The sequence below is a fragment of the Danio aesculapii genome, chromosome 12 (genome assembly GCF_903798145.1).
Source record: "Danio aesculapii chromosome 12, fDanAes4.1, whole genome shotgun sequence".
Lineage (NCBI taxonomy): Eukaryota > Metazoa > Chordata > Actinopteri > Cypriniformes > Danionidae > Danio > Danio aesculapii.
The window spans coordinates 8,614,027-8,624,058 of NC_079446.1; positions in this window are offsets into that span (position 1 = coordinate 8,614,027).

The following is a 10,032-nucleotide window of genomic DNA, read 5'->3' on the forward strand; positions in this document are numbered from 1 at the left end:
AGTAAAGACGAGTTTCTTTGGCAATGATGTGTACAGTGTTAGATTTTACATTTAGCGGACATTTGCGCTGAACACGCAGTGAAAGCAACGCAACAAGATTCGGGCACCTTCTCCGAAAACACTCGATTGATCTCAGCTGGTGGATCAACATTTACCTCATGTCATGATCGCTGTCATCTGCGCCATTATTATTATTATTATTATTATTATTATTATTATTATTATTATTATTATTATTATTATTATTATAACTTTAAGTGAGGTTTGCAAACCTGTGTACTTTTCATTCTTTAGCCGTTTGCATTTCCTGCGTAACAAAAGCTCCCTGTCATCTGACAGCGGGAAGCGTTGAGTGATTGACAGCTAATATGAACCAATATAGCGGCAGCGTAGATCGATTCAGCAAGTTTATAGAGAAAATCAAATGCTCCCAAATATATTATGAGGGCGCATAGATTAAATTTCGGGCGCACATGCGACCAAAATGGTTGCAATTTCGAGCCCTGTAGTATAAGGACAGGTATTCAGACCACAACTGAACGTTTGAAGAAAATTTAATGCCTTATTATTTAGAATTAGCTATTATTGATGTAAATGCAGCTGTTCAAGGCACACAATTGATTTATTACGGTATTGACGGTATTAGAAAATCCATGTCGTGGCGCAATGTCACACCGGTGATGACTATGACACCGGTGTACCGCCCACCCCTAATATGAAGAGTTCAGATGCAAAAACCTAAGTGCCATCTGAAAATTCTCAAAAAAATTTGTTATATATATATATATATATATATATATATATATATATATATATATATATATATATATATTTACCACACTAATCAAAGTTTAGTAAAAATTAAAATCACAAAAATGTTGTTATCAATAAAGTAAAACATGCTTGCTTACTAAACATTTACTACAATAAAGTCATGCTTTTAGACAAGGATTTCACATTTTTTTCACATTTAAAATATATGTTTATATATTAAAATAGATCTATATTTCATTATACAAACATTATTAGAACTTGTGCTTAGCTTTTTAAAAAATGTTTATTAGTCATTTACTATTAGTCATGTGGCCCATTTTAGCTGACTTCACCCTATATATCACGGCAAAGCTATTGAAGGAAATTGTTAAAAAATGTGTGATGACATCATCGCAGAATAAGTTATTTTATTTTCACAGATGATTACAATCACAAAAATTTTCATTCACTCAGCTCCTGAGAAGGGAAGTTTAGTTCTTACCTTTCTTACCTAGCCTTATGGACTAATTAGTTTGATCAGGTGTGTTTAATTTTAGGGTAAAAGCTAAACTGTGCAGAGCTGCAGCCCTCTTGACACCCCCGCTTCGGAATAACAATGAATCACGAACAATAAACAACTATTTTATATTTGTTGCTGTGTAACTACATAATGTGAACTGTAACCCGAAATAAAATAGACCGCAACAGTTGAAGAGCAGCAGCACATTAAATTTCCATCCAAATGTGTTTAAAGAACAGTCAAATAAGAAGTTAATATCGAGTAGCTTACTTTTTAGTAACACATTTGCCAGTTACTTTGTCTGTTTTTGCCATTTTGCTCTGCAAATGAAATCACCTCCAACGAAGACAAAGCAGAACCGCTTCACTCAGCTAAAGAGCCGACTCATGCTGTGCTATAAACCAGTTTTTTGAATGAACGATTCAGTGACTAATTTTGTCGCCACCTACTGGAATGATTATGTTTAACAATGCAAAAAAAAGTTAGAAATGTTGATAATTCTCCAGCACTTCCTACCATGGTAGTTTACTCAGATCTGAGTCACTTCCAGAGTGGATCTTTGATGGAACTGACTCATCTACAAACATTTGCTCTGAAAGTGGTTCCAAGAAAACAACCCCAGTAACCCATTTAAAATGGAAAACAGTGAGAACACTGGGGGATTTTTTGCAGTGTCTTTGAAAAATCTTGACACCATCTAGCTTCCACATTAAAGAAAATCAAAACAACACAAAAGGAAGAGGTACTGGTCAAAATATGGACTCTGGTTAATTTGTTTATCAATGTTCAACACATACAAATTGTTTTGTATAATGGCCATCTTCTGCGCATTTTTTTCCAACCATAGAATACGAATTGTATAAATAAATAAATGTATATATTTAAGTATTTAGCAATATACACTCGCGGCCACTTTATTAGGTACACCTGTCAATTGCTTGTTAACGCTAATTTATAATCAGACAATCACATGGCAGCAACTCAATGCATTTAGGCATGCAGACATGGTCAAGACGATCTGCTGTAGTTCAAACCGAGCATCAGAATAGGGAAGAAAGGTGATTTAAGTGACTTTGAACGTGGCATGGTTGTTGAACCATTTCAGAAACTGCTGATCTACTGGGATTTTCATACACAACCATCCCTAGGGTTTAGAGAGAATGGTCAGAAAAAGAGAAAATATCCAGTGAGAGGCAGTTTTGTGGGGGCAAATGCCTTGTTGATGCCAGAGGTCAGAGGAGAATGGCCAGACTGGTTCGAGCTGATAGAAAGGCAACAGTAACTCAAATAACCACTCGTTACAACCGAGGTATGCAGAAGAGCATCTTTGGATGCACAACCCATCCAACCTTGAAGCAGATGGGCTACAGCAGCAGAGGACCACACTGGGTGCCACTCCTGTTAGCTAAAAACAGAAAATTGAGGCCACAATTCACACAGGCTCACCAAAAATGGACAATAGAAGATTGGAAAAACGTTGCCTGGCCTGATGAGTCTCGATTTCTGCTGTAGCATTCAGATGGTAGGGTCAGAATTTGGCGTCAACAACATGAAAGCATGGATCCATCCTGCCTTGCATGAACAGTTCAGGCTGGTGGTGGTGGTGTAATGGTGTGTGGGATATATTCTTGGCACACTTTGGGCCTATTAGTACAAATTGGGCCCATTAGTACCAATTGTTGTGTCAACACCACAGCCTACCTGAGTATTGTTGCTGACCATGTCCATCCCTTTATGACCACAGTGTACCCATCTTCTGATGGCTACTTCCAGCAGGATAACATGCAATGTCATAAAGCGTGAATCATCTCAGACTGGTTTCTTAAACATGACAATGAGTTCACTGTACTCAAATGGCCTCTACAGTCACCATATCTCAATCCAATAGAGCACCTTTGGGATGTGGTGGAACAGGAGATTCACATCATGGATGTGCAGCTGACAAATCTGCAGCAACTGCGTGATGCTATCAATATGGACCAAAAACTCTAAGGAATATTTCCAGTACCTTGTTGAATCTATGCCACGAAGGATTAAAGGCAGTTCTGAAGGCAAAAGAGGGTCCAATCCGGTACTATTAAGGTGTGCCTAATAAAGTGGCCAGTGAGTGTATATGTTACTATATATTTAAATGGCCAAGTATTAGATTTCCCTACTTGTTTATGAATAATATTTCAAGCATAAGCCTCAAACCCAAAGGTTTTTGAGATCATGGGAAACAGCAGTTCAGTCATGCGTGTCCAAACTTGTCAACATGTGAACATAAAACTTTCTATTTTTGGAACTCACTTAAAGTGCTCTCCAGATATCTTTCCCATCCTTTTAGGGTCTTTAATGGCCTAGCAGAAGAAACATGCTCATTTTGGTGTAGTTTAATGCGCAGTCATCACCGGCAGGCTGGATTTGTTCTGCTGAGTGGACATAACGCATGAATAATGTATGGCTGGAGGAACAGAGACAGGAACAAGAGAGATTGCCCTTAAATGAAGACAGTGTCTGGTCTGGACAAAAGAATAAGGTCACAGAGAACAGCTGGCAGACCAAAGCAAAATAAGTGAAAGAAAGACCTCAGGTAAAAAGAAAAAAGAAAAGATGTCTTCATACACAAATGTAGGTAAGAGGTTCATCTAGATAAAAATGTTGATTTGCCTGGCTAACATGGTCCAGTTAGCTCATACTGGTAGACTAGATGTTGTGACTAAACAAATGCAGTTACTGGATTAACATTTTAACTAAAATACAAACAAACAATAAATACCCGTATGACTGGAATGTAAAATAAACCAAAATCCAAGTAACAAATTGCAAATACTCGAATTACTGTAATTGAGTAGGTTTTCACATGACTTGTCCCAGCAGGCACAGGACGTCAACATAGCGTCAGACATAACGTGAGACATTGCATTTTGGGTGGAACTGAAAATCGGGTTGACGTCAGAACCCAACGTCAGAACACCGTCAGTGTCCAATGTCAGACAGATGCTGCATTTTGGTCACTTTCCAACGCAACCTAAAAACAACCAAATTTCAACATCTAATGATGTTACAGCTTGACATTGTGTAGACATTACCACTATAACGTTCATCAAACATTGGATTTTACCTGATGAATATATTGGCTCGACGTTGGATATTAGTCACCTACTAACGCAACCGAAAAACAACCAATATTAACGTCTAATGATGTTACAGTTTGACGTTGTGTGGACGTTACCACTATGATGTCTGATAGACATCATAGTCATGTCTATCAGACATCATAGTGGTAACGTCCACTAACGCAACCTAAAAACAACCAAATATCAACGTCTAATGATATTACAGGTTGAGTTGTGTGGACGTTACCACTATGACATCTATCAGACGTTGATTTTGGTTGCCATACCTGAGGAATAAATGACAGTATTTGACGTCAATATGACATTGCTTAAGACGTTGGCTCAACGTTGGATATTGGTCACTTACTACGTTACTAACAGAAAAAAAATGTACACTTTTTTTTCTATAGTAAAAGCATAGGGTGACAAAACTGGATGGGCATATTTGTCAGATTAAACTAGAGGGAATGTATTACGTATTGTTATCTTGATTAAACTACAATAACAATCGCTTTTTGGCTTTTATTATAGTAAAACCATGAATAATTATCGTAATCATCGTAAAAACAGTAAAACACCACTTTTTTAAGGAAATTAGGATGGTTTTACAAAAAAAAAAATGCTATGTTTTTTTAGAGTTAATATATAATGATAGTAACAAGTTCACAATGAAATTTACCACACTAAACAAAATTTTGCAAACATTAAGTCATAAAAAGTTAATCAATATTCCTAAAAAAATAAGAATAAATTAACATGGTTGGTTACTAAACTTTTACTTCAATAAAACCATGTTGCGTATTGATATCTTCCCAACACAACCTAAAAATAACCAAATATCAACGTTTAATGATGTTACAACTTGACGTTGCATGGAAGTTACCACAATGACGTCTATCAGACATTGGACTTTGGTTGCCATACCTGACAAATAAATGTCAGTATTTGACGCCAATATGACGTTGGCTTAATATGATGGCTCGACATTGGATATTGGTCACTTACTGATGCAACCTAAAAACAACCAAATATCAACGTCTATGATGTTACCACTATGGCGTCTATCAGACATTGGATTTTGGCTGCCATACCTGACGAATTAATGTCAGTATTTGACGACAATATGATGTTGGCTTAATATGTTGGCTCGATATTGGATATTGGTAACTTACTAACGCAACCTAAAAACAACCAATTTTAAATGTCATTTGCCATCGTTATTGGATGTCAAAACAACATACTGTACATTGAATTTAGTTCACCTGACATCACAACCTAAATCTAACCTAATATTAACGTCTTATGATGTTGTGTGCCTGCTTGGGGCACTTTAAAAATGTGTACTTTTACTTTCACTTGAGTAGTGTCACAGTAGGTGTTGCACCACAGACGATTGAGACTCAGAGATTATCAAAACACACGCATCTGCTAAGGAATTTGATCGATTGATCTGTTACTACATTGAATGACTACACAATGATGAATTGCAACGCAGTGGCACAGTGGGTAGCGCTGTCGCCTCACAGCAAGAAGGTGACTGGTTCGAGCCTCGGTTGGGTCAGTTGGCAACAATAACAATAAACAATATGGACACAAAGCAGCAGCTCTTATATAAATGGTTCAGATTACAGTAGAAGTTCTTAACTTGACCTGATTTACTGGCCTTAACCAGACCTGGAGTCCAGAGATGACTTGCAGTTAAAGATTTCTGTTTGGAGTTTGCATGTTCTCCCCATGTTGGAGTGGGCTATAGATGAATTGTGTAAGCTAAAATTGTCCGTAGTATATGTCTGTAAATAGGAGCATATGAGTGTTTCCCAGTGTTGGGTTGTGGCTGGAAGGGCATCCGTTGCGTAAAACATATGCTGGATGAGTTGGTGGTTCATTCCGCTGTGGCGACCCCAGATTAACAAAGGGACTAAGCCGAAAAGAAAATGAACGAAGAATGATGAATTAAAGCATAAAAACACTGCACAAGCAAATAAACAACATGCTAATATCCAGTGATGTATTCCCATATAAAATATTAAATGTCCAGTACTGAAAAGCCTCCCTTGAGCTTTCACAAAATGAAAAGACAGTTGGGATATCTCACTCTTATAGTGCTGTTGAGCAGATGTCTTTTCACTTTGATATATTATTACAAGGCCATTAATGTAAATCTGGTTACGTTACATTCAGTACAGGATTGCAGAGCGACTCAGATAATGGATACTTTGTCAATGGCCAAAAGCCAGAACTTATATTCATTTATTGTACAGGTTATAGATTTCTTATGCTAAGATGTGCTGGTCAGAGACCTTTGGATCCAAATACTCTTGTTTTCCAATATAATTATGAGCCTCTGTTTGATAGAACATCTGTTATTGGAATATTCATTCTCATTTAAATCACTGACGAATCAAGAGCTTTCAGAATTAAACAATATGGACACAAAGAAGCAGCTCTTATATAAATAGTTCAGATTAAAGTACAAGTTCTTAACTTGACCTGATTTACTGGCCTTAACCAGACCTGGAGTCCAGAGATGACTTGCAGTTAAAGATACACTCCCCTTTTTTAGAATTAAGCTAATTTGAGTAGTTAAGCAGTCAAGTTTAACCATTTTTTATCCATTTAGATGATCCCTGGGTTTGGGGGACACTTTTAGCTTAGTTTAGCATAGATCATTGACTCGGATTAGACCATTAGCATCTAACTCAAAAATGACCTAAAGTTTCTATAATTATGCTTAATTATTTTGTTGTTACATTGTAAGACTGATGGAAAATGAAAAGTTGCTACTTTTGTTTTTGAAAAACAGTCAAAAGTTCATCTTAAGATGCAAAATGCACATAAGCAAATGTTGTCGCTCAACCTTTTCAATATGACTATAACTGTGTAATTACAGTCTTTCCTCTTAGTTGTCATTTTAGTTCTAAGAGACAGATTTATTTATTTATTTATTTGTTTGTAGTAAGCTGCTCAGCAAACTAAGTTCCGAAGTATCAGTCTTTCAAATAATAAACATTGTTTTTTTTTAACAGTTTAACAAGAACAAGCCACACATTTACAGATTTTTTTAAAAGACTTTTAAGTTAATATGTCCATACTACACTACCTGACAAAAATCTTGTCGTCAATCCCAGTTGTAAGAGCACAAATAATAACTTGACTTCTAGATCATTTGGAAAAGTGACAGAAGGTTGATTTTTCCGATGAGTTGGACCTATTGGAACCCACATGGACCTAAGATTCTCATAGAAATCTGTCAAGTTTGTTGAAGGAAAAATCATGGTTTGGGGTTACATTGAGTATGGGGGCGTGCAAGAGATCTGCAGAGTGGATGGCAACATCAACAACCTGAGGTATCAAGACATTTGTGCTGCCCATTACATTACAAACCACAGGAGAGGGCAAATTCTTCGGCAGGATAGCGCTCCTTCTCATACTTCAGCTGCCTCATCAAAGTTCCTGAAAGCAAAGAAGGTCAAGGTGCTCCAGGATTGGCCAGCCCAGTCACCAGACATGAACATTATTGAGCATGTAAGAGGAGGCATTGAAGATGAATCCAAAAAATCTTGATGAACTCTGGGAGTCCTGGAAGAACACTTTCTTTGGCATTCCAGATGACTTTATTAATAAGTTATTTGAGTCATTGTAGAGATGTATGGATGCAGTCCTCCAAGCTCATGATGGAGTCATACACAATATTAATTCTTTTTCCACTGCACCATGACTTTATATTCAATACTGTACATTATTCCTGTTAAGTGACAAGACTTTTGTCTAAGCAAAGTCAGACCTTACTTTCCTCATCAAATAATTAAAAATCAAAACATGATCATGTTTTATTGTGGTAAAATAAGCGTAATCTAGAGGCCTTTGCCTTTCATATAAGCCACTTCTGATATCAAATAATCAACTAGAAGTTATTATTTGTTGTTCCTAAAACTTGGATAGACGATAAGACTTTTGTCAAGTAGTGCATTCAATTAAATCATTTTTAACTGATATTATTCACTATATATTCAACAGATTTTCACTGTTAAAACCATAATGCTTTTTTTTAAATATGTACCTACTGTATAATAGAAACATCCAAATGAACTGCTGAAAAATGTTACATAATATCACTGAATTGACCTTAAATATGTTAATTTATGCCAAAAGATATGTTATTAATTAGGCAGAAATCAAAACAACATTTGCAGGTTACCGCTTTTTACAGTAAGTGAGGATGACTGTTAAATATTGACCCCAAAGTGACCGTCTTGTAAAAGCGGAGTGCTGTCAATTGCTCATTTAACTGTTATGAATAGCATTTGTGTGCATATATTGAGCTGAGCAGAAGACTAATGCAGAATCACTGAGCCACTAAGGCTATTTATAAGTTCATCAAATACAACAAACAGCACACAGTGGAGAACAGCCAGCATCAGTTTCAGCTGTCGCCATGACCACCAATAGGCCACTTAGGGTGAAGCAGTTTGATTGTGCAGGTACATCTTTTTAAGAAATGAATAACACGGTGCCTCTGAGTTCAATCTTCTGCAGAATTTCACACAATCAATAAAGGATGTTTGCTGTTTGTCCAAATTACTTATTTAAAATGCTGAAACAACACAATTCTTGAGGTTTTCTGGGGGACAACTTAATTATTTTATGTTGAATCTTCTTAAATTTGTAAAAAAATATTATTCATTCATTCTTTCATTTTCCTTCAGCTTAGTCCCTTTATTCATCAGGGCTCGCCACAGCAGAATGAACCGCCAATTTATCCAGCATATTTTTTACACAGCGGATGCCCTTCCTGCTGCAACCCAGTACTGGGAAACATCTATACACACTCATTCACACACTATGGCCAATTTAGTTTATTTAATTCACCTATAGCGCATGTCTTAGACCAGAGATGTCCAAACTAGAGCCCGCGGGCCAAAGTTGGCCCATGGTAACCTTTGAATTGGCCCACCATCCCATCTGAGAACGATTTGGAGATTGTTATTTCAAATTTAAAGGTAACCTTTTATTTGTTGGTTTAATTGTTAAGCTATAAAAAAGCTATCTGAAATTAAATGTTACAATTTAAATGGTTTAAAATGTACATACGACACAGAGGACAATGCAGAGACTTTGGTGAGTGAATCAAGGCAAAGCCAGCTTGTGCTCGACTAGTGTGTTCAGCATCGAACTCCACTGTGTTATAAATGAGATTGTTTACGTTTTTTTTTAATTCGCAATAAGTTCTAATAAAAAAAGTTATACTGCATTAGTTATATGATTCAAAGTAATGTTTTATATTTATTTTTGAGTATTATGAAACTAACTAACTAAACTGGTCGATGATACAGGCTGCCTGTGCGCAGATATAATTGTTTTAAAAAATCTTTTTTTACCTACATTAATTAGACTTTTAAATATGTAATATTCATTAATGATTAAATGTTTGTGAAGATTTCTGTTTTTTGATGTCTGTTTCTGTTCAGTGTATACAAATGTGGGCCTAGTGTCCAAGACAAATTTCCCCATTGGGAACAGTAAAGTGTAAACAAACGAAAGGAATTAGGCAATTACCAATGGCAACTTTAACGTAAAATAGTTTGGTATTTTTATCTTCAGCCCACGGCTCTCAAAGATATTTGGTTTTTGGCCCTTCATACAAATAAGTTTGGACATCCC